Consider the following 25,440-nt stretch of genomic DNA (forward strand, 5'->3'; position numbering starts at 1 on the left):
TAATTGTGTGTTCCCAATCCGCCGCCCACCCACCTGGCAGCCGCACAGCAATTATCCAAATGGGCTGGCCTGCCCCCTGCCCTAACAGCCAAGCAGCCTGGGGGTCCCCCCCCCTCTCCCAGCCCACCCCCAAGAACCGACACCACAGCCAGGAGTAGGGGGGAAGGTGCCTTGTTGAGAAAAGCAGGTGGAGCTGGGGGCAGCGAGCTGTGGGGGGCAGAGTCTCTGGGAGGAAGGGGCTGCTTCTAGGCCTCCTCGGGGGCCAGCTGGTCGAGGGTTTGGACGTCATCCAGGAAGCGCCTGGGGGTCAGGATGTGACTGGAACCTGCGGGGGAGACAGGTGGTTGGCAGCGGTGGGCACAGTGGGGGAGGCATGAGGCTGGCATCACCATCTTCCCCATCCTTGCAGTTGGATCCTGCTCTAGTGCAGGGGGGGAGGAGACAGCCCCTCCTACCCACCGCGGCCTGGCACCGCACCCCTCGTGCCGCTGTACCCTGCATGGCCAGGCAAGGATCCACCCGCTGACAGTGTTCCTCACCCTTGGGTCTTAGAGGGGTGTGTGCAGGGGGTGAGCCATATCCCCATGGGTGTTCCTGGGGGTGTCTGACTGGGCCCCCACACATGGTCCCTGGGCAAGGAGAGCCCTGGGGAGCCAGAGGCCAGGAGATCAGGTGGCTAGATACAGGCCATGTGGGGCCCCCATGCGGGCAGGTGGGGCCAGCACATCTGTTCCCAGGCCCACCGGATGCAGGAGGACAGAGGGTGGCACGGGTGCCCTGTGGGTGCTGGGCAGGTGGTTCTAGGGTGTCCACCTCCCAGAGGGTCCCGACTGTCCCTGACCTGGGCATTCCAGCCACCCTCCCCCCAGGACTTGCCCCACTCACCGATCACCACGTCCCACTTGCCCTCGCTGGCCTGGGTCACTTCGTAGGCGCAGCGCATCTCAGACATGGACACCCCACCCAGCACGTAGAATAAGATGAGGCGCTTGGCCCCGTCGGGTATCCATAACCCGCCGACTGGCTTGATACTTAGTGTGCCAGTGCGCTGGAGTGGGGGCTGGAGGGAGAGAGGCGGCAGTGTGGATACCAGGGGCTCGCTGAGGGATAGCCAGATGACGGCAAAGCGCAGCCCCGAGGAGGCTGGGGAGTTCAGGTCCCCATGCCCAAGGCGCGTGGGAGTTACAGGAGAACCGACAAAGTCAGGCATCGAGAGGGAGTAGTGGGAGGGGTGCGTCACCAGCCCTGCTAGGCTGGGGGTGCTGTACTACAGCCCCGGCTCCAGGATCCCTTTCCTCCATACACATGCCCTAGGTCTGTGGCTGAGGAAACTGCTTCCTAGGTTTAGTGCAGCGGGAGACATGCTGAGATAGGGTACTCACGGGCTATCCCATGGGGCTCTTGGACACCTACCCTCTAAATTACAACTAGTACGAGCGGCCTTAGGGTGCTCTTAGCTTCAATACGCACTCACAGGGCACCAGAGGCTCCTACACTCACAAAATCGGCAGCCAAACGAAAACCCATCCACATGCCTCGTGGGGGTAGGGGGGAAGAAGTCAAAGCGCTTCTGCCCTCCGACACACAAGCCCAGCACATGAACTCAAGCACTTACACTGACAGCAGTCCTGGGAGCTGGTGGAAGGAACCCCCGGTCTGACGACGAAGGGCACACAAGCTCCCTGTCCAAGTCTGTGCCTCAAGATGGATGTCCTGGTGGGGGAGTGGCAGTGGGAGGGCAGAATCGTCAGACAGAGGGCCCAAGCAGTCAGGAACCTTATACACTAGGTGCTTCAAAGCCAAGTCCCTACTATATGGGGGAAGGGCTTGGACAGCTACTCACACTGAGATACATGACATGACAGTCCCTTGAGGGGTATGCTTATTATAACTCTAGAGACACGGCCTACTTATCAACTAAACCTTTTCTGTATTAGAAACACAAGCGCAATTAGGGAGTTGTAACCAGCGAATCTGGATAGAACAACACGGTATCACTACCATCCAGTGATGCCCCCGAACCCATCTCTACTCCACAAACAATATATACCCCCTCAGAAACCCTGCTCAGAGTCGCCCTGACTGATGAAAACAAGACCCCAACTCCCCACCCGCTACCATCATATATGGGGAGGGCAGTGAGATCCCTCTATATCACACTGCAATGCTGGATCCAGGGGCCCCTCACCCTTGGGGGGGCGACTAGGCAGCCCACTCAGTGCCCTTTCCCCTGCTGGGCACGGCAGACTCCAGGCCCTGCATCTCTTGGCCAACCATGAGGTGTGCTCCCAGCCACGCGGGGGCCCAGAGCTGTGATACATGCCGAATGCCACATAATAGGGCTTTACATGAATCACCGGTCCTGCGTTGACTTGGACTAGGGAAAGCCTTAAGGCCTGACGCAGACTGCGGCTGGCGCTTGGGTGGGGGCAGCGCCTCGCCTGATTGGATTAGGCAACTGGTATAATAGATTGGAGGCTACACGCAATCTGAGCCTGCTCCAATAATCCCACAAAGGGAGGAACCATCACAGCGCTGGTAACAGGGGCCTGGATGAACGACCTCCCGCCTGTGATCTGCCAGGGACAGGAGCTCGATGCCGGGGATGTTAATCCATGATGCCTGGAGGATTCCCCAAACGCCTAGTAAGGCTGAAGGCGCAACTAAAATGTGACTCCCATCACACCTCCATTGAGGAGTGCCCCACAGGGCCAGGGTGATGACGGGCTCAGGGCCCCAGCAAGCGTGGGGCTGAGGGCGAAGGAGCGACCCATGTCACCGCCGACCTCCTCACAAAGCTAAGGCAGGTTTGGTAGACTCAAGGCCAGAACGCTTGGACAGGAGACCTGCTAAGAAAAAGCACACTGGGTGGCTGCAGGGAGTGTGCTAGTGAGGCTCATGCAGAGCGGTGCTCATGTGACCGCCCAGTGCGGCACTAAGGGGGCGCTGGGCGCTCTGTACTTCAGGGAGTGTGGGGGGAGGGCTCCAGCAGGGGGCGCTCTCCCTGGCATGTCAGTGCTTTTTGGTCCACAGTGCTTGAGGCGACCTAGGGGGCTCTTCATGTACTACGGCAGGAGAGTGGGGAGGCTCTGCAGGAGGCGTCGTCGACTCATCCCGTGTCTATTGTAAAGTCAATGTGGGACCCAGGGGGTACTAGGGGGGGTGTGGGCTATACAAGGTGGGGGGGGGGTGAGGATCCGGTGTGATAAGTTATTCAGTGGGAGTGCTGCTGGATGTTCGTTTTTCAGATGAGTTGCACAAAAATGATGCTTCCTTCACCTGCAAGGTGAGTGTACTACGTCGGCGTCATGGCATAGAGTTCCACGAGTGGCCCTGACGGGGGCGCCATTCAGATTTCCAGTGCCAGTCACTGACAGTGTCGCACTTGGTACATGACACTTGAGAACATCGACAAAGACATCTAATGCCTGACTCTACCCTGCACTTCCAGCCCCTACACAATCTGATCACTGCTGGGCCTGCCTCTAGACTCAGGGCCAAGCTACTGTATATGCTGCTGTGCGGGACTTGTGATTAACAAGCTGCCTGCCACTCCTCAGGAAGAATTCAGCCCCGGTGAGGGGTGGAGAGCCCCTGTATAAAACGACCCGTTGCCCCCCCCACCAGAGGTGGCAGCATCTCGAGCACCTGGGTAAGACAACTCCCCAACACTCGTCTCTATGATTTAAGGACAAGAAGGTCCCCACCACCCGAGGCCGAAAGGATGGGCAGCAGGAGAGGGCTCTCTGGTGAGGCCCCCTCACATGGCTAGAGCCTTCGCAGCAGATACCAAAAATGTGGATTTGCATCAGCCCCGCGATCCACGAGCCCAGTGGTCTCCAAACTTTTCTGATCGCACACCCCCTGCCGTGCTGGCTTCCCACCATTTGGCTGCCAAGCAAAAAAAAAAAAAAAAAGAGGGCCCGTGTGGACTCCCAGATCGAAGGCGCCTACTCCTGCCTGTGGCACCACCATGGGGTATCCATCTTGCGAACCCCACTTTGGAGACCACTTCCACTATCCGTCCTTTACCTGTATCCAGCATCCTCACCAAGCAAGCAGGATGCGCTCATCAAGGGATGAGACGGGGGGGTGGGAGGGAGGGGAAGAGGAGGTCTTTGGCAGGGAAGATCGCAGCGTGAGGGTGGGGACTGAGGTTAAGGGGAGCAGCGTGGAGGAGGCAGGGGCTTCTTGATGGGAGAATCTGAGGGGGGTGGTAGCATGGGGAGTGAGGTGTCAAGTAAGGGGCATAATGTAGTGGGTAGGCGGGGGTGCTCTCGAGGAGAGAAAGGTGCAGTTGTGGGGGAGCGGATCTCATTAGAAGGGGCAGCGCCTGGGGGCGGAGCTCTCAGAGAATGGGCAGCGTGGAGGGCGGTGGGGGGCAGCATTGGAGAGGGGTGGGGGCTGGGGGAGAAGGTGTGTGATCTTATCAAGTGATGGGTTTTCTGGTGGGGTCAATCGAGCGATGGTCACAACGACTAGCAGCAGAGCATATTGCATCACAGGGACGGTATGAGGGGCGGGGCGCTGGTATGGTGACCCAGCAACAGGCAATTATGAAAAATCGGGACCCGAGTGTGGGGAGTAATAGGTTCCCATATAAGAAATAGTCATGAATATCGGGACTGTCCCTATAAAATTGGGACATCTGGTCAACCTTGGTGCAGGGGCCCCACCCGCTCCAATCCCAAATCCTGCTGCCCAGGAGCTGGTGGGGGACGCTGGTGCTGCTCGACCTGCAGGACTGGAAGCAGCGCAGTGGGGCAAATGGGTGCCGGACAGCCACTGGCTGCTGGCTGGCGGCCCCGAGCGCGCTGCGCCCCCCGGGCTGCATGAGGCGGATGCTGTGGGCCAGGCGCTGCTGGGGAGTAGAGACTGACCTGGTTGTCTCTGCAGCCGATCCACTATCTGCAGAAATGGTGCGCGGATATGCAGGGCTCTACACATGGCTGACCCCAAACCAGCCCCACCCCTTGGGCCCAGCCTGCCAGGTGTGACCCCCCACCCCCAAGGCCAGGAAGCAGATGGCCAGGTACCTCCATGACGTCCTTGAGCCTGGGGGTCCAGCGGGAGAGGTGGTAGGTGGACTCCAGCCGCACCTTCCTCTTGGGTTGCAGCTGCCCACTCTGGGGGAGGAAGGGAGAGGGGGTGAGGGGCAGCTGGGGGGGGGGGGGGGGTGGGAAGGGGGGCAGACAGGGAGAGCGCGGCCTATCTGAGTCGCTCCAGCCGGGCTGGCAGGGGAGAGGCAGAGAAAAGAACAGAATGGATCACTGAGCGAGAGAGAGAGAGGAGGGGAGAGAGACTGGTGGGAGGACAGAGCCGCTTCACCCCATGCAGTGGTCACCAGCTCCAGCACCCTGTCGATCTGAGGTCCTGACTCCCAGGGTCCTCTGCAGGGGCAGAAGGGGTCACCCCAGATGGGGAGTAACTCAGGGGTCACCCTCATATGGGGAGGGCATCACCCCACTGTACAGGGGCAGAGGCCACCTCTGTGGTGGGAGTAGGTCACTGCACTAGGGGGGCACCCCCAGGATGTCCTGGGCTCCCCTGTGCAGCACAGATCTGCCCCTTGGCATGGGTACAGCTACCGGCCCCTGGCCCCAGTCCCTTACCCCAGGCATGAAGGAGGTGCCCAGGAGCTCCATGTTGTAGTTGATGTCACCCTGCTGCTGGATGCTGGCATGCTGGATCAGCCTGCTGATGGCCTCCGCGCTCACACCTGCATGGGGAGAGACAGGTCAGCGCTAGCACCCCTGGGACGCACCCACAACCCAGGCACATTCAGTCTGTGGCCCAGGAGTCCTAGTTCCCTGATCAAATCCTGAGATCCTGCTCTTCCCACCCCTCTCAGAGCTGGGGATAAACCCAGGAGTCCTGGCTCCCAGCCCCCTTCTAACCACTAGACCCCACTCCCCTCTCAGAGCTGGGGGTAGAACCCAGGAGTCCTGGCTCCCAGCACCATCCGCTCTAACCCACTGGATCCCAGCCAGTTAATGATTTGAATTCAGGTTCTTGCTGCTCCTGCCTCCACAGGTTCTCTCACGCTGGGGGCAGGGGTCTCTCTAGCTCCCCCGGCAGTGCAGTGGGAGCCCCCCTCCCCCTGATCTGGGCTCCCCCTTCTGCGGCCAGTCAGGTGCAGTGTCAGAGCCATGGTCTGGCTCTTTAAGGCTGTGAGGCCTTGAGCTGGAGGGAGGGCAACCCCCCCAAACCATTTACTGCTGCTTAGTGCAGAGGGGGAGGCCTGGCAACTCCACAGCACCCCCTGGCCAGGAAACTGGGCAGCCAGAGGAGCCACCTGAGGGCACCTGGCCTGGGCAATGGGCGCAGGGGCAGTGCCTGAGCAGGGTTACAGGAAGGGCCCCAGAGCAGGGCCCTGCCCCACCGAGCCAGCATGGGGCAGGAACCGATGGGGGACGAGGGACTGTGCCAATGTCAGGGTCAGGGAGGTTCCCCAGGCCCTGGTGAGCTGGGGGAAGGGGCTGGATGCAGCAAGAAGCAGGGAGCTGGTCCAGGGAGGACACAAGGGGTGGGCAGGGAACTGGTCGCAGGGGGCTCAGAGGCAGAACATGGTGTCTGAACAGCCTGCAGGAAGCAGGGCCGCCCAGAGGATTCCGGGGGCCCGGGGTCTTCGGCAGCGGGGGGCCCTTCCGTTCCGGGACCCGCCGCCAAAGTGCCCCGAAGACCTGCGGCGGGAGCCCCCCCGCCGCCGAATTACCGCCGAAGCGGGACCCGCCGCCCGGCCTTCGGCGGTAATTCGGTGGCGGGGGGGGGGTTCCCGCCGCGGGCCTTCTGGGCACTTCGGCGGCGGGTCCCGGAACAGAAGGGGCCTCCCGCCGCCGAAGACTCGGCTGCACTTCGACAGCGGCGGGTCCCGCTTCTCCCCCCCGCCCGGCCCCGGGTCCCGCTTCTCCGCCCCCCCCGCTTGGCCCCTGCCGTCGCTTCTTCCCCCCCCCCACCCCGGCCCCGGCCCTGGCCACCGCTTCTCCCCCCGGCCTCGGCCTCTTACCGAGCACGTCGCCGGCCGGGCCTGAGCTCCGTCCCGCTCAGAGCCGCGTGGTGAGGGAGCGGGGATGTGAGCTCCACGCCGACCGGAGGCAGCTGCCCCGCCCCCGCCCCCCGGCGTGCTGAGCGGGGCGGGGCTCAGGCCCCCTTGGCGCGCCCCGCCCCGCCCCCTCACCACGCGGATCGGGGCGGGGCTCAGGGTCTCGGCCGGAGTCCTCGGCGCTTGATGCGCCGAGGCTCCAGGAGAGGGGCGGAGGCGGGAGCCCACGCTCTTCTCTTGGGGGCCCCTGCGGAGCCCGGGGCAAATTGCCCCCTTTGCCCCCCCCTCTGGGCGGCCCTGGCAGGAAGGGAGGGATGTTCCCCCTCCCTGCAGAGAACGGGCTGGGAGCTGCTCAGGGTGCGTGTCGACATCCCCCCAGTGCTGCCCCCTGCAGGCCTGTGGCCTTACCGTTGTTCAAGATGTAGAGCAGGATGATACGGAGCTTGTCGTAGGCCGGCACGCTGGGGGTCCAGCAGGACGGTGCACGATGATCTTCACGGGGTTCTTGATCTTCTCCCCATCCACATCCATTCCCCATGGCCAGGTCCTGGGGGGCGAGGGAGGTGCACACACAAGGCCCAGGGTCAGGCCGCTCCGCTTCCTCCCACCCCCGCAACAGATGGGAGACGCGATGGCCCCATGACCCACAGCTCGTCTACCCCCTGTGCCAGGGCCCCCTCCTCCCTGGGTCGGCTCCCCCTGGGGTGCGCAATGTGCCTCCAGAGAGTAACCTGAGCCCCATGTCCCCTTTCTGCACCCCCGGTGCTGCATGGTGGGGCTGGGCCTGGCTCCAGCGAGCCTGTGGGTCTGAGACCCCTTTCTCCGGGCTGAGTCATGAGCCAGACTCTGCCTCCCAGCCAGGCTCTGCCCACAGACCCACCTGCTCCACGCCGCACAGCTTCTCCACCGATCCTTTGAAGTGCCGCATGCAGTGCTCAGGCCAGGTTCAGGTGTGTGGAGTACTGCGGGGAGAGACCGGGGCACGGGGGAGTTTACCGCATCACCGGCTGGTCCAGAGCACCTGCACCCCCCAACCCCCAAGGAGGGCCCCTCAGCCAGAGGGGCAGCCCCAACCGGCTGTATAAGGCCAGTATATAGGGATTGTTTTGCCCAGCACTGATGTGCAGGCCACCTCTGGGGTGGAGCGGGGCAGCTGGAGGGGAGGATCAGGAGGAGGAAGCAGCTTCCAAAGCAGCCCACGGTTTCTCTGTTAGTCACCACGAGGCTGGGGGCTTGGAGACCAGCAGGTGTCGGGGTACCTGTGCCAGTGGCCAGGAGCTTTTCCGTTGGCACATGGCCCAGTGGCACCAGGAAGTGGCTCCAACGGGCTAGTTTGGAAGCCCACCAAGGCCCTCCTCCCGAGAGCTGCAGCAGCAAGGCGTGGGCATTACCCAAGGGCTGCCATTGCTGGGGCATTGCTACTGCCCATGGTGCCACACAGCACCTGGGGGGGAAATGGGCTCTGCCCGATGGGGACAGGTCAGCAGCTCTCATCAGGCAGTAAAGTAGAGTGCCCCCGAGTGCCCTGCTCCCCAGAGAGTCCCTACTGTGCCTCACCAGCCCCACAGAGCACCCTGCCCCCCATTACCCCACTGAATGCCCTGCCCCCTGCCCACTAACAGCTCCAGCGCCGTTACCTTGTTCAGCTCTTTCTGGTACTGGGGCAAATTTTTCACCATCTGGGACAGGTCCTCGATGTTGGCCTGGAGGGAAGCAGTGGTGAGATCCCGGCCCCTCCCAGCACATGGAACCCCCTACCCCTGCAGGGCAGAGGCCTCGCCTGGGCCAGGGCGGGTCATTCAGGCCACACATGGCTGTGGCTTGGGTTAGACCTGCTTTTCCCAGGCCAGCTGGAATGAGATGGGAGCCCCGCAACCCGAGCGCCCCTGAGGTGTAAAGCGGCAGCAGGCCGCGGAGATGCCAGCGCTGGCTCCCTGCAGCTCTCCCTGTGCGGCCCCGATCCTGCTGTCTGACCCTGCCCCATGGGCCTCTGCCCTCCCACACAGTCGGGAGTTCCAGAGCTCTGGCTGGGGGCAGGGGGCTGTACATACACTTCTTAGCCCTTTACAGGTAAACCCTGGGAGCAATGGGACAGCCCCCCCCCCCGCCAAGGCCTCCTGGGGCAGCAGAGCAGCCCCTCCTCCCCATCAGTGGCAGTGGGATGGGTCCCCCAGTCCCGGACTCCCCCACCGCACCTTGTCCAGGGTCAGCCTCTTGCTCTCAGAGAAGGTGTGCAGCAGCTCCGTCACCTTCCTGCAGCAGGGAGAGGGGTCAGGCCGGAGCCAGGCACTGCCTTCAAGGTAGGGGCGCCCTGTCCTATGCTACAGGGGATAGAGTCCCCATCCCACGGGCACCAGGGTTTTTTGCCTCGAGAGCCTCATATGGGGCCGGGGGAGTGTGGGGGGCTCTTCCCAAGTTACTCCAAGGCAGAGAGTTCAGTGCACCTCTGGGGGCTCCTGGCGCCTTGCTGGGTGGGTCTGGGGGCAGCAGCAGGCCCAGTAGGAGGTCGGTGAAGGACTCCCTCAAGGGGGCTGTGAGGCGCATGGGGAGATCCTAGGATCGGGGGAAGACAGTGTCCAGGGGGATCTCCGAGAGGAGGTGCAGACAGTGGCTCTGGAAGGGAGCGCTCAGGGGTCCTTTGGGGAGAGGGGCTGGGGCCAGGGGGTCTCAGCACTCAAAAAGGAGCATGTCTGAGGGACGGGCCCCAGCAACTGGGTGGGTGGGGGTGGGGGAGTCCTGGCAGTGAGCAGGAGAGGGGTGTGTTGCGGGGGGGTGTCCCTGCACTGGATGGGAGAGGAGTGTATCCAACGGGGAGCGGGTTCCCAACACTGGTGGGAAGGGAAGGGGAGGGGTGTGTCTGAGGGGGCCCCAGGGTGGGGAGGTGTGTGTCTGAAGGGGATGGGTTCTGGCCCTGGGTGGGGCACGGTGGGGAGTGTCCAAGGGATGGGTCGGGCACTGAGGGGCGTGTCAGGGGCAGGGCTGAGCGCGCTCACTTGGAGACGTCAGCGATGTGCATGTGGCGTAGCTGCACCCAGAGTTCGTCGTCTTCGTCCAGCAGCGCCTCCTTCTCCCGTGAGTCACTGGTCCCCGTCGTCTCGTACCTGCGGGGGAGGGGAGACGGGGTCAGGCTGCGGCACCCCTCCCCCAAGCCTGGGGGCTGCAGAGCAGTGCAGGTGCCTGGGACACATCCCCCCCAGCCCGCCTGAGGAGGAGTGCGGGGTGCCCCCTGCTGGCAGCCAGGCCCTACTTGTAGGTGTCGTTCTCGATGCTGAGCAGGTCGTAGGCCATGGCCTGGTAGGTGAGCTCGTGCAGCAGTGGGGACACCAGGTCGAAGCTCCGGTCCACAATGAGCAGCAGCTGAGAGCGGGCTTTGTCGGGGCCCTGGGGCAAAGGAGAGAGACCCGTCACCCCCTGCTCTGGCGGAGGGGTCCTGGCTTGGCTTACATGGCACAATCCAATGGGCCCTGGTGGCCTGAAACTTCACCACTCGCCCTCTCTGCGGCCCAGCTCCCAACCCCAGGGGAAAGCCAAGAGACACCCCCCAAGCTAGCTGGGACAAACCCTGGGGTCCTGACCTGACCGGCAGGGAGAGCTCCCCACCCAGCTGTGCTGCAACGCCCCCTGCAGGGATGGGCCACCTGCCCCTCGTGCAAATAGCAATGCCCCCCTCCCCAAGCATGCTCTCTGCTCGTGCCTCTCCACCAACGGGAGCATGCCCCTTTCAAGGCAGCCCCCCAACTACCCCCTGCCCCATATGCTGCTGTGTGGGGGCGGGGGGAACTACACCAGAAGGCCCTGGCTAGTCTATCGTTAACCAACACCAGGCCCAGAGACTCTTTGATACAAGGTCCCAGAGGGGGACAATGGGATGTTATCCCGATGCCCCACCTTGCATCTGAGCTGGGACCCCATGTGAGCCTCTAGCTCCCCGCTCCCAGCCTGGGTGGCCCCCAGCATCCAGGTGGACAGAGACCACTCAAATGGTCAGCTTCTCAGACCCACATCATGGGCGGGCTGGCCCAGCCCCTGCTCCCTGCCTGATCAGCATGCACTGCCCTCTTGGCGCAGCAGGTGGCGATAGGAGACCAGCCCTGCGCTCCCACGGCGGACGGCTCTGAAACCAGCTCCAGCAGCCCCAGTGGAACCCAAGCCCACCCAGGAGCACCTCAGCAAGGGGCTGCGTACTGCTCTTCGCTGGGTAGCACAGACAGTCTGGGGAGCGGGGTGCGGAGACGTACAGCCCCTGACGCTTCCCCAACTGTCCCACCTCTAGTACATGGCCCGATTTTCAGCCACACTTGGAAGCAGAACCTTGGACCAGTCACCACCCACTCGCTGGCAGGTCTCCACAGTCTCTGGGTAAATGGTTGAGGTTAGGGTGACCAGATGTCCCGATTTTATAGGGACAGTCCTGATTTTGGGGTCTTTTTCATATGTTAGGCTCCTATTACCCCCCAGCCCCGCCCTGATTTTTCACACTTGCTCTCTGGTCACCCTAGTTGAGGCTGACTGGGAAGAGCCCTCTCTTGGAGGAGTATCTGGCCCCCACCACTGTAGCACTATCATTGCTTCATCCTGCCTCCCCCCAAACCATGCACGTGGGGCTGGGCAGGGCTGTCACCCCATTGCAGAGGGGGATGGAGGCCCAGAGAGGCTGGGTGACTCACCCAAGGTCACACAGGGAGTCTGTGGCAGAGCAGGGACATGACCCCAGAGCTGAAGCCATCATTGCTCTCCAGACCTACCCAGCCTGGGTGGGTTGCTATGCCCCCCACCTCTGGACTCTGCTCACACCTTTGCCAGTTAGGCTCTGCTGGAGGGATACCCGACTGCAGATGGGGCCTGGCTTAAACCATCGGGTCACCCCACCTTGCCCAGAGCAGAAGGGTTTGAGTCAGCACTCCCGGCCCTGCGGTGGCCGAGCTGTCTGGATTCTATTGATGGGGGGCTGGGCAGTCAGGACTCCTGGCTCCTATTCCTGCCTCTGCCACCTACTCCTGGCACGCTGGTCCATGCCTCAGTTTCCCCCGGGTAACATGGGGATAGTGCTTACACCTGTGACAGGGAGGCTTGGCAAGAGCCTCAGGAATATCCCTGGGGGGATTCACAGGAGTAAGAACAGCAGGGTGTGCACGGAGCAGGACTTTGTCCTCCCCAGCACCGCCCAGCTCCTGAGAATAGCACAGATCAGACTGGGGCTGCAGGCTGGAGCCAGCTCTGCTGCAGCAAGTAGCTCGGTGGTTAACAAAGCATGCTGTCAATCCCTTCCCTGTGTAGACGGTTTGGGCAGCCAGGTGTGCGCGAAGCCGTTGCTTGCTTTCTCAGCCCTCCCAGGCTTCCCGCGTGAACAGCTGATTTGCGGGGAAGCGGGCGGGGGGGGGCGAGAAACGGGGCGGAGCACAGGTGAGCTGGGGCTGGGGTGGGGAGCTGGAGCACCCACGGGGTCGGCGCCTAAGTTGCCACTTTTAGGTAATATACTGAGGGGGAGCGGCTGCTCCCCCCAAACTAAGCTCTTGGGTCACTTAAACTTACCAGTTGTTAAATTTAGAAGCCCTTTTAGAAATTGTTTTCCCGCCCAGGACAACCGGTTCTAAAAGGGCGTCTAAATTTAACAACTGGTTCCCGCGAACCGCCTCCAGCTCACCACTGTGTCTACATGTAAAACCGCTGCAGCTGCGCCGCTTCAGTGACGCCGCCTTTCTCATGCCCCCGAGCGACGCAGTTACACCGACCCAATTGCCTCGTGTAGACCAGGCCTCAGTCTGACCTTGGTCAGTTCTCAGGCGAGAGCTCCCAGCTTCCCTCACTTATCCCCCAGCTCAAACCTTCCCAACTCTGTGTTCTCGAGCTGGGGGCCCTGCTCCGATTCCCTGCTGGGAGCATCCAGCCAGGAGCCCTTGGAGCTGGCACGGTCTTTCTGGCTCCTAAGCTGATCTGGGTTGGATTCTCTTCATTTCACCAAGACAGGGAGGTGACAGCCCCTCACACACCATGATTCTTACCTTCCCTGAGAGTCCTTCCCCCCCATGCCCCGCCAGAGAAGCCATGTAACATATAGGGGAAACTGGAGGCACACACATAGCTTCATAAAAGATATTACAAACATTCCCAGTTGGCCACAGGTGCACAGTCTCCCAGCAGCTCGGCAAAGGCTGGAAGCAAGAGCAGAAACAACAGGAGGGAGAGATCTGGGCAGGCTTTGTATTTTACATCACTTTGCTTCTCCTAGGGGACAGGAACCTCTGAGTTTCTTGTGCGAGAATCCAGGGCGGGGTGGGTTTGCAGCTCCCCTCTGCTGGGGTGGGACGGGGACGGCAGAAGCTGGGGAAGCCCACAGGCCAGGGCTGACTTGTGGCTAAGGCTCAGGAGAGCTGGGTTCTAATCCTGCTCTGGCAGACTCCCTGCATGCCTCAGTTTTCCCATCTGTAACACAGGCTACCCCGCCTCCCCTGGGAGGCTGAATTCACTAGTGAGGTTCCGATACCGTGGGGATGGGTGTAGGAGCACACACAGACAGGAGTGTCCAGGTGTGGAAGAGGCTCCGTGTGCAAAGCTTAGTTCTGTGATCAAACAGCCCTGTTTATAAACAGAGAGATTGTGCTGGGCACACACTTCCCCAGGCGGTTTGCCTCGGTTTCCCCATCTGTACACAGGGATAAGGACACTGGCCTTTGTAGAGCACTTTGAGATCTGCCCAGGGCCAGTGTTAGAGAAGGGCTGGGGCCATTAGTCCCCACACAGGGAATGCTATTGTTCTGCCAACCCCTCAGGATCTCCAAGCAGGTCTAGACCCCACCCCTCCCCCAGCCAGGATCTCCGAGCAGGTTTGAAATCGCTCCTCCTTCCTTCTACTTCTCATGTGCTCCCCCCGCAGCTCTGTCCCAGGGCGAGGGCACGGCCGGCACAGCTCACTCACCTCTCCCATGCTGGGCTCGTATTCCTTGAACACCTTGAGTTTGGCCAGCACAGCACGAGCAAGGTCGAAGTTCTCTTCATGGTCCCTGCAGCAAAGACAAACCCTATGGGTCAGAAACCTCTCCTCCCGCAGGGGCACACACACTTCCTGTAGGAGATGACCAGGTACCCTTCTCCCGCTGGGCACACTCACTTCCTGTAGCGGATGGCCGGGTACCTCCCGGGCACACTCACTTCCTATAGGGGATAGCTGGGTACCCCTTCCCCCGGGCACACTCACTTCCTGAAGCAGATAGCTGGGTACCCCTTGTCACAGTGTGGGGGAGACAAGGCCCTGCACCCCCGGCTTCCTGTGACTCACCATGACTCTCAGCCAGCCAGTAAAACAGGTTTGTTTAGTTGACAGCAACAACAGTCCAAGACAGGTCTTTCAGTACAGACAACAGGACCCCCTCAGTCAGGTCCATCTTGGGGGCGCCAGGGAGGCCATTTTCCCAGCCAGCTCCAAACTTGAAACTCCCTCCAGCCAGTCTCACCCAGCCTCCCCCCCGACTCCTCCTCCAGCCTTTGTCCATTTCCTGGGTAAAGCTCCTGGCTCCAACCCCCCTCCTTGTTCTCAGGTTACATGCTCAGGTATCTGGCCTCAAGGAAAGTCTCCCATCCCAATGCAGACAGTCCCAGCAAAACTCCCCTGCAACCTGCCCAGGTCAATACTCCCCTCTCCCTGCTGCATCACAGGCACCCACGCAGTATTCAGAGAAAACATTAAGAAACATTCCCACTTCGTCACACCCCTTCCCCCGGCACACACTCACTTCCGGTAGCGGATGGCTGGATACTCCTCCAGGGTTTCACACAACGCGGCAATCTGCTCTGCCAGCATCTCCTGCTCCTTCTTCTTTTCCAAGGCGCGGTAGGGGCTGAACCAGATGTGGAAGGTCTGTGGCCTGTCCAGGGAGTACACCTAGGGGGCGAGGGGAGCAGAGATCAGGACCCTGGTGCCAACTGCTGGCAGCCAGGCCAGCTATGCCCCACACCACGCCCCTACGATGCGCTGTTGGACCAGACCAGCCTGGCAGAGCTATAGTGAGCCCCTAGTGAGGGAGAGCCCTTTGCCAGAGCCACTCCTGTTGTGGCAGAGGGACAGCGGCCCAGAGATTTCATGCACCAGCCTGGGATGAAGACTTTCCGGCTTCAGGTCCTTACTGAGCTGCAGACTCCCAGGTGCCCTCGGGGTGTGTCTCTGCCCTGGAGAAGTCAATGTTGGGGGAGGGGGCTTGGCCATGCTTCTAGTCTGGTGAAAGCCCCAGTGTAGCCACGGGCAAACCTGGCATCAACGCGCGTCTGCTGCTGTCGCTTATTTCACTGGCCGAACAGAACGAGCCATTGGGGCAAACGTGCTTGGACACCAATAAAACAGTATCGGCCATGAAGGGTTTGCTGGCGCAACGGGACGGGTGAACCAGCAAAGCCTCCTGACGGACACTCAGCTTATACCAGCCAGAGCTTCTCTTGGCACAGCTGGCACCGGTACCCCAGATGAAATAAGCTACAGTGGCGAAAGGACTGCTTGGCCAGCATATCGGCATCTACCCAGGGGCTCTGCCACCACAGCTGCATCAGTTACAGGGGGATTTTTTCTCTCGTCTCCGTGACAAACCCAGACCAACAAAGCTTGTGTGTGTAGACCAGGCTCATGTCGCTCTGTGCCTCAGTTTCCCCATCAATGCAATGGGACTGACAACACAGCCCTCCCCTCAGGGGCATGAGGGGGGAAATCCACTGACGACACAAGGAGGGGATGGGGCGGTTGGGCAAAGGGCAGGCGTGTGGAGTATCGGGCTGTCTTGCAGGCCTGGTATAAACCATCAGTAAGAGCTGGTAAAGCCGGGAGGCAGGGCCCTCCTCCCCCAGACATCTAAGCCAGCGATTCCCCGTCTCACAGGGTGTGAGCAGCCGGCTAGTCCCTGCTGCCCTGTGCTGGCGATAAACCCAGGGCCCTAGAAGGGAAAGGTTCCCCCCCACCCCCCAGCCACGTTGAACACTAAGGGTGGGGTGTCGTACGTCACCGTCTGCCCCGCAGCCCAGCTCCTCCAAAGCCCGGCCACCCCTCACCTGGCTCTCGTAGGGCAGGAAGGCCACGTTGATGTCCTTGAGGGTTTTGATGGCCTTGGTGACCCGTGACTCCCTCAGCTCCTTGACCAGAGGCTCAGGACAGGCTGCAAGGCAAAGGCAGTGGGTGGGGGTGACAGGCACAGGGCTCAGGACCCCCAGCACAGTGCCGCCCCCCCAGACAAGGCCAGGATGGGCACAGCAGGGGCAGTAGTGCTGCACACCTGTGGGGAACCTGGGCAAGCCAGCAGGGACACACAGGAGTCAATGATGAATCCAGCCCCACCAAACCAGAGTCACGCCGGGTTCTCGCCTTCTGCAGCATCAGCAGCGAGGGGGGGCCATAATCTCTCCTGTGCAGCCCCGTCTCACACCCTCCCTCAGCCCCTCCACAGGGGGAAGTGACTGGAGTGTACAGCTCAGGATGATGCACAAGGAGGAACGGGGACTTGGGCTCCCCCTGCCGCTGTAATGGGCAGGGGCGGCTCTAGCTTTTTGGCCGCCCCAAGCAGTCATGCGCGGGAGGCGCCCCGGAGCCGCGGGAGCAGCGGACCTCCCGCGGACATGACTGCAGAGGGACCGCTGGTCCCGCGTGGCTCGGCTGGACCTCCCGCAGCTGCGGACGGCTCGCGGGTCCGGCGGCTCCGCTTGAGCTGCCGCAGTCATGCCTGCGGGAGGTCCAGCCGAGCCGCGGGACGAGCGCCCCCTCCGCAGTACAATGCCTGCGGCAGTGTCCGCTCGTCCCGGGGCTCGGGTGGCCCGCCCGCAGGCATGACTGCGGCAGGTCCGCCGACCCAGCCTGCCGCCCCCCCCGGCAGCAGGGGACGCCCCCTAGATTTGGCCGCCCTAGGCACCAGCTTGTTTTGCTGGTGCCTAGAGCCGCCCCTGGTAATGGGGAGAAGCAGATGTGACCCTGACACACTGGGTATTCTGGTGGTGTCCCATCCCCCCACCCCAGTTGGGACTGATGGGAATGGTAGCCAGAGGCCACCTTTCTGGGCGCACGCTGTTAGCCGTGTTGGCTGGAGGCAGGCCCGTGGGGGAGAAGGAGGGGGGAAGGGGTAGGTGGGGTTGTTCGGTCTGGTCTGCTGGGGCACTGGCCTGCTGGCAGAGAGAGACCCCCCACCCCCACTGTGCCACTGGCCAGGCTCCCAGCTGGGGAATCCGCTGCCTCCTGATACTCACGGCTGATGAAGAAGACGTGAGCCGCCTTGTAGTTGAAGGTGGGGGTGCCCTGAAAGTCACTGATCAGAGCCTGCACTGACTGCAAAGGGGGAAGGGGGGTTGTCAGCACCAGCCGAGGCCCCTCCCTGCTTCCCGAAGGGCCCAGCCCATGCCCAGCCCCTGGGGACTCAGGGTCCAGCATGATGCCGTCAGGAGGTGGGCTGGTTTTCACCCCCCTGGCTCTTGGCTCCCTCCCCACCTGGAACAGGACATGTGCCCATGTGCCCGGGACAGCCTCAGGGCCCAGCCCCGTCTCTCGCTGGCACACAAGTGTCCGTGCTCGGCCACAGACGGGACCTGGCATTGGCCTTGCTGCTGAACTAAGTGGGCTCTGAGCAGTGCCCAGGGAACAGCCGGCCGAGCAGCAATCCCAGGCAGCCGCCATCAGGGCCCGCTCCCTCCCCTGGTGCCACACTGGGCACCTGCAGCTTTGCCACACCAGCTAGCCAGGCAGGGTGTTCGGAAGCTGTTCAGACTCCGTGACCGGCATTGTGACAGGTGAGAACCTGGCTGCCCGGTTGTCACGTTATTGACGTGAACAGGGACCATATAGAACATGGTTTTAGTGGAACCAAATCTTGTATAAATGCGGTCAAATATCTAAGACAAGGTTGTGGTTTGCTGGTTATGGTTATGCTAGCTGTATATGTGTATCATTTTTGTAGTTGAAGTTACAAATATTGGCTCTAGACTGTGTGTATTTCAAACTTCTGCCATGCTTCTGGGTGCCACCTCACACAAGTTGGTGTTAGCTCTGCCTAGCCTGCTTGATGGCTCACTAAGGATCATCAGCTAAACAACTGACCTATTGAGAGAAGGCAGATATGCTTTGAGACTCAGCAAAGTATGCAGGGACTTGCCTATGTGACTCCAGACTCCATTTTGCTGTAATTTTCCACAGTAAGAACAAAGAGGTGTTCTTACACCTGGAAAAGACTATAAAAGGCTGATGCCTCATCTCCATCTTGTCTTCAGTCCTGCTTCATACTTCTGGAGGGACTTTGTTACAAGGAAGCTCTACACAAAGGACCGAATGACTCATCCCAGCTGTGGATGTACAGTACTCCAGAGACTTGATTTGAACCTGCAGTTTATTCTATCACTGCTACAAGCCTGAACTAAGACCTTTGCCGTTACTGTATGTAACTGATTCCATTTGACCAATTCTAGCTCTCATCTATATCTTTTTCCTTTTATGAAAAAACCTTTAGATTTTAGATTCTAAAGGACTGGCAACAGCGTGATTTGTGGATAAGATCTGATTTATATATTGATCTGGGTCTGGGGCTTGGTCCTTAGGGATCAGGAGAACCCTTTTTCTTTTATTAGGGCATTGGTTTTCATAACCATTTGTCCCCATAACGAGTAGCACTTGTGGTGATACTGGGAGACGGGAGTGTCTAAGGGAATTCCTTGTGTGACTTGTGCTTAGCTACTGGGGTAAGACCAAAGTCCTCTGGCTGGCTGGTTTGGTTTGCCTTAGAGGTGGAAAACCCCCAGCCTTGGGCTGTAACTGCCCTGTTTTAAGCAATTTGTCCTGAATTGGCACTCTCAGTTGGGTCCCGCCAGAACCAGCATCGTTACACCAGTCCCGAGCCCCAGGCCCCAGCTCACAGGCCTCTACTACAGCGCTCCATCCGTGGGCAGCACCTGTGGGTTCTGGGCTGCACCATGCTCCGCCAGTGCCCCCTGCCCCTGGTCTCCCTCCACTCGCCTCCCTGCAGCAGACGCAGGAGCCTCCTCCCCCACAGCCCCTGCTACGTGAGCCTCTGCCTCAGCGATTCTCCTTCACTTTGAGTCTCAGCTGAGGTTAGACTGACCAGATGTCCTGATTGTATAGGGACAGTCCTAATATCTGGGATTTTTCTTCTATAGAATCCTATTACCCCTCCAACACCTGTCCCGATTTTTCACACCTGCTATCTGGTCAGCTTAGCTGAGGTTGCCTCTCTCCACCTGCTGCATCATCCCATCCAACCCCCATGGGACTGCACTGCGGAGAGGTCCGTGGGACAATCTGTGCTTCCCGTGGCAAAGAACACGAAGCCCAGCTCTGGGGAAGCAGCCTCTTGGGGGGCCCCTACTAGCCCCATTCCCATCCTGAGGTCGTGCTGCGCATCCCCCCGGACAGCGCCACCTCCAGGCAGCACGAGGAGCTGCCCCGGGGTCTCCCCTGCTCCCCATCCACCTGCCCCAGGCCCGAGCTCCTACCTTCTCCACAGGGCTGAGCAGGTAGATGGCCTCCAGGCTGGGGATTGGCTCCCGGCACTTGTCAATATCTTCCACAACTTGGGGAGAGCAGACACTGGGTGTGGGTTAGTGCATCCTAGCCACCCACCCCAGCTGCTCTCCACCGGGATGGGGGGAGGGAAAGCCAAGGGGAACAGGGATGTTCGCTGGCAGCAGGCTGGGGGTTTCTGCAGGCTACAATGCAGCAGCTGCTTTGATGTGGGGCCATGGGCTGCGATGCTGCCACAGTACGGAGCAGGGAGGGAACATCCCTGTGTACTGTGCTGGGGGCACCCCGCTAGAGCCCTGGCTCAGCTCTGTGCCCCTCAACCCCAGGGCTCCTCCACCCTGGAGCAGGGAGCCAGCATTCCCCCTCCCCAGCCAGGACCCTGCCTGCAGCGTGGGGGAGGAGCAGCGAGGAGTTAACGGGAGCTGAGAAATGCGCTGAAGAGGTTCCAGGGGCTGAAAGCGCCGGGCTAAGGGAACTAGAGCTGGCTGGGAAGGTACCAATAGCAAGGAGGGCATCTAGGGGGCTGCAAAGGGAGGAAACTAGATGCAAACGTGAATGTAGACAAGTCAACTCCCCAACTGTGAGGTGTGTCCAAGGGGGAGGGGAGCCCTGGCGGGGGGATCGGACGGGAGGGAGGGCCCACTCACGTGTGATGCCTTCGTTCATGATGTCGGACATCTTGCAGCATGACGAGAGGATGCGCGTGCTCGGGTGGTCCATGATTAGCACCTGAGGTAGCGAGAGGGGAGCTAGTCACTGCCCTGAGCCCAGCTGCCCACCATCATCATCCATGGCACAGCCAAGGGAGCAGAGCGACTGCTAACGGCAGAGCCGATGGCTCCCGGCCCAGCCCTTCCACAGCAGAGCAGCAGGGCCGTTACCAAGCCTGCACTTGGCTGAGCTGACCATGCTAAGGACTGTGTGAGGAGCGAGAAGGAAAGCGGCTCCGAGCAGAGTGGCTGGTATGAGATGTAGGAGACGGAGACAAACCTGGGACCCCCGGCCATTCGGAATGGCTCTACCCTCCTAGACTGGAGGAGATCAGCCTCTTCGCCCAGGTGACAGGGTGAGTGCAAGAGGCAGGGACAGAACCCAGGAGTCCTAGCTCCCAGTGCCCTGCTCTGATCCACCACATACCCGGTCCCCAGCCCTCGGACAGAACCAGGATCAGGCATGGAGAAATGGAATGAGAGGAGTCTCCATGTTCCCCTAGGAAAGCCCTGTAGGCCATCGGCCCAACATCTCCACCACCTTCCTTCCGTGCCGAATGAACCCATTGCTCTGTGCAGCCCAGCATCCCTCTGTACCAGATCCAGCCACTGGGAAAGCTAGTCCCCTGTGCTCCCTCTGCCGCACCGGCCTAGCCCACTGCTCCACAAACCCCAGCCCAGTCCATGCCGGGGGCTCAATAACCTGCCTGCCCAATGGTGCATACTGCCCCCATGCTTGGCACTCTCCTGTTCCTCCTCCCACCCAGGCTGGCTCACTGGGCCCAGTGGTCTGATCCGGTGCGGGGGGCGGGGGGGGCGGATATGGGGCTAGCTGGACAAGCTGGGTCTGATCCAGCACAGTGGGAAGACAGACATACCCAAGCCTAGCTGGGGACGGATGATGGGCTAGACAGAGCAGGGATCTGATCCAGCCTGGAAAACCTCAGGTTCCTAATGAATCCCAAGAGGCTGGAGGGGGAGGAGCACAATATATGGATACAGCATATCCCCAGGGGGACACCAGGGCAGCAGGCCCGGCCTGCTTACCTTCCATTCTCCTTCCTTCTTCACGCTGCGAAAGACAACGCTGAAGATCTCTGTGAGGGAAAGAGACGGGGATTAGTGGTGGGGCTCGGACAAGATGGCTGTGCCCTGAGCCAGGACCCACTGGCTAGTAGAAAGACCCCTCGGGGAAGTGGCTCAGAGGCTGCTTTCAGGCCAGCTAATGATGTGCTCCTAGCAGAGCCCCCAGTCACCGACCGTGGTGGGCTGGCAGGCTAGATGGGCCATGGCTCTGATCACCTTTCCTTTCTGCCAGGCCAGATACGAGCGCAGCTGAACTAAGGATCTGACCCCATGCAGCAAGAGACAGGGCCGGCTCTAGGTTTTTTGCCGTCCCAAGCAAAAGAATTTTGGCTCCCCCCCCCAGAGCCCTGAGCTCCCCCCCGCTCACCAGTGCCCCCCCACCCGCACTACCTGCAGCCCCAGCACTGGGCTCTCTCTTCCGCTCACCCACCCACACCCCCTGCCATCCCAGCACTGGGCTCCCCCCCAAACGTGGGATCCGCTAACAGCACACGGCAGCCGAGCCCTGGCCTAGCTGCGACTCTGTCCCCATGCGGGTGGAGCTTCTGGGCGGCGTGGAGCGGGAGTACTTCCAGGTGGTGGTGCAGCTGTGGGGTGGCGCGGAAAACGTGGCCTCCTCCCTGGGCTTCGCGTCGCTGCTGGTGGCCGAGGTGGATCAGTTCGTGCTCACCGCCCTCACCTCTGACATGCTGGTGGCCGAGGACCTGGAGAGCCCCCCAGACCTGCTGCTCTTCAGCCTCACGGTGCCCTGGCCCAGCCCCGGCCTTTTAAACCCCAGGTGTGTGGTTTGGATTTAGCCACAGGCCCCGTCCACTGCAGCCTGGGCTGGAGATTCAGCAGTGGCCTGGGCTTCTGAAGTAACGCAGCCCTCACAGCAGGTCAGGGTGTTGTGAGAAGACAAGGACTAACAAACACCTCAGAGTCCAGCATGCACAAGGCAGCAGAGGCCATGCTGATCGAGTGTCAGGCTTTAACTTGTTCTCTCCTACATTACAGCTATAGCCTAGGCCAGCTCTGCGATGGGGCTGGGCTGAAGCGTACTGCTTCACTATGGTACAAAGTGGCTATGATGTCATTTTTCTCCTCGCACGCAGCCATTACCTGTTCTGACAGGCTGTTTATAACACTAAGATTACTAGTTTTCAGAGGTGGTTGATGGGGAGAGGGAGGGGCGCAAGATGGAAGTTTCGCCTAGGGCACAAAATATCCTTCCACTGGCCCTGGTGGGAGTCACCCCAATGGAAAGAGATGCTCCCCCAAGGTGCAGCTCCTATGGCAGGGGGCAGCCCTTGGGGGTGGGGCAGACACCCTCCCTCCCCTTCTGCTGTGTGACAAGCAGGTGACGGGGGAAGCTCTCTGCTCCGACTGACACCTAATCCTCCCCAACTGGGCCCTGCCCCCGGCTCCGCACTTACTCTCACGCACCACTGCCTTCAACCCGGATGGAGCCATCTTCGCCTCCTGTCACGTCCACTCGAGTCCTGTGGGGGGAAGTGGGATTCAGCTGTGCATGGGGCAGGGCTGGAGTCAGGACTCCTGGGTTCCGCCCCTGCTCTGTTCCTGCCCTTGTGCACGCCCTGGCCTCTCCCTGCCGTGCTCTGGGGAGTGTCTGTGACCCCTCACAGATGGATGGGCCCAGCCCCCCCTAGTGTCACTGACGGATGGGCCCAGCCCCCCCAGTGACTGATTTCAGTATAAAGCAACTGAGGTGCTGGTGGGTTGATGTCTGCAAGGCTGATGACGGCCGAACGCTGCAGCCCCCCACTTCTGGCGCTGCGGGGGCCAGGCCTGGGCACCCATGGGCAGGCGCCTGGTGACAGGGCCACGCAGGTTCCCACTGAACCCCCACCTGGTCATGTGGGGCGCAGAGGGAGGCAGGGGCCTCGGGCAGGCTTAGAGCGAGGACGGGGTTCGGGTAGTGGGGCCTCAGCCCACTCCGGTCAGAGCCCCACCCCGAGCTGCAAGTCCCCCCTCCAACCAGTACCCCCCTCAGCTGTGTCCCCGCACCTCCACCCAGCCCCCCCCAGCCAGGCCCCTCGCCCCCCACCTGCACCCAGCCCCCCAGCCAGGCCCCTCACCCCCCATCTCCACCCAGCCCCCCCCCATCCAGGCCCCTCGCCCCCCCCCTCCACCCAGCCCCCCAGCCAGGCCCCTCGCCCCCCACCTCCACCCAGCCCCCCAGCCAGGCCCCTCGCCCCTCACCTCCACCCAGCCCCCCAGCCAGGCCCCTCGCCCCCCACCTCCACCCAGCCCCCCAGCCAGGCCCCTCACCCCCATCTCCACCCAGCCCCCCCCCAGCCAGGCCCCTCCCCCCCCACCTCCACGCAGCCCCCCAGCCAGGCCCCTCACCCCCCATCTCCACCCAGCCCCCCCCCAGCCAGGCCCCTCACCCCCCATCTCCACCCAGCCCCCCCCAGCCAGGCCCCTCGCCCCCCACCTCCACCCAGCCCCCCCAGCCAGGCCCCTCGCCCCCCACCTGCACCCAGCCCCCCAGCCAGGCCCCTCCCCCCACCTCCACCCAGCCCCCCAGCCAGGCCCCTCGCCCCCCATCTCCACCCAGCCCCCCAGCCAGGCCCCTCGCCCCCCACCTCCACCCAGCCCCCCAGCCAGGCCCCTCACCCCCCACCTCCACCCAGCCCCCCCCCCGCCCCGCCCCTCGCCCCCCACCTCCACCCAGCCCCCCAGCCAGGCCCCTCGCCCCCCCACCTCCACCCAGCCCCCAGCCAGGCCCCGGGCTGTACCAGGAGCAGGAGCGGGTTCGATGGAATCTCCTTCCCTCACTCGTCACTTCGGGCAGAACGTGCTGGGCAGGCCTGAGCCGCGCACACAGTCACTGGGATGGACTGCGCCACTAGGCAGGGAGCTCAGTCCCCTTTAGTGGCGGGAAAATATGGTACAGTCCCAGCAAGGGTGACATTGTCCTTGGAGTGGCCAATGGGGGGAAAAACTGGTTGGATCCAGTTAGGACTGGGCCATGATAACAGTAAACAACAAGATGGCGGTCACAAGATGGCAGTTCAGACTCCATCTTGGATTGCTGCTTTAGCTTTACAAACTACACATTGAATTTAATAGACACATATTTTAACAGACTATAATCCTATAACAAAACACACCCAGCAGTATAAACAAGTCATTGTCTGTAGGAAATGTTAGTTTGCACTGACTTCACTAATGCTTTTTATGTAGCCTGTTGATGTACCCCTGGAAGACCTCTGCATACCCCCAGGGGCCCATGTAACCCTGGTTGAGAACCACTGGATTAGAGGAATGGTGGAGGGGGGGGGGGTCTAGGAGTCAGGACTCCTGGGTTCAATCCTGACTGCAAGCGGAGTGGGGTCTAATGGTCAGAGCAGAGAGCTGGCAGTTAGGATTCCTGGGTTCTAGTCCAGGCTCTGCAATTGATTCATTCTGTGACATGGTTCGTTCTGCCTTGTCTGTGTGTGACATGTGGAGTGCAGAGACCTGCCCCAGCCCTTCCCTTCTGGCTGGGTGGTGCAGTAATTAATGGCTGTAGAGCCTGGGCTCCAAGATCCTGGAGCAAAGCCTCCTGGAGAAGGAATTTGTTTCCCCAGGCTTGACTGGCTCCCTACCTCATTCCTCTCTCCATCAGTCAGAGCAAATCCCTCATGCCAGAGCTGTTGTCTGGTTACCCACAGTGCAGACCCAAGCTATTGTGCCCTGGCTGCTGTTCAGCTCAGGTTACAGAAACAGAACATGCTGTTAAACTCCCCCAGAAGTTTCAAATGGAAGTGAGAGTCTTCTTTGCACCCTGTTGTAAACTGTGAGTAGTGTTCTCTCTTTGGCTGTTCAGCAGCTGCTGCATTCCTACCCCAGAGGTGGCATCATTTCAGTGCTGGGTGAGTGATCCCTGTGTAGTGTTGTTGAGTGCTGTTGCACATCAGCTGTGCTCCATCCAGAGATGTCTGCATTTCAGTGCCAGGTGAGTGATCCCTGTATAGTGTTGCTTTGTTACTACACTGCTTCTGCGCTCCACCCCAGAGATATCTGCATTTCAGTGCTGGGCAGGCAATCCCTGTGCAGTGTTGCTGTGTGTTGTTATGCAGCTACTGCCCTTCACCCCAGAAGTGGCTGCAATTCAGTACAGGGTG

General features: G+C 61.1%; 1 pseudogene; it reads right to left on the minus strand.

The window, feature by feature from the left end:
* Positions 1-163: 163 nt before the first annotated feature.
* Positions 164-24,172, minus strand: LOC123353784 (annotated as a pseudogene).
* Positions 24,173-25,440: the final 1,268 nt, after the last annotated feature.

Source organism: Mauremys mutica, chromosome 20, assembly GCF_020497125.1.
Source record: "Mauremys mutica isolate MM-2020 ecotype Southern chromosome 20, ASM2049712v1, whole genome shotgun sequence".
In the NCBI taxonomy this organism is placed as follows: domain Eukaryota; kingdom Metazoa; phylum Chordata; order Testudines; family Geoemydidae; genus Mauremys; species Mauremys mutica.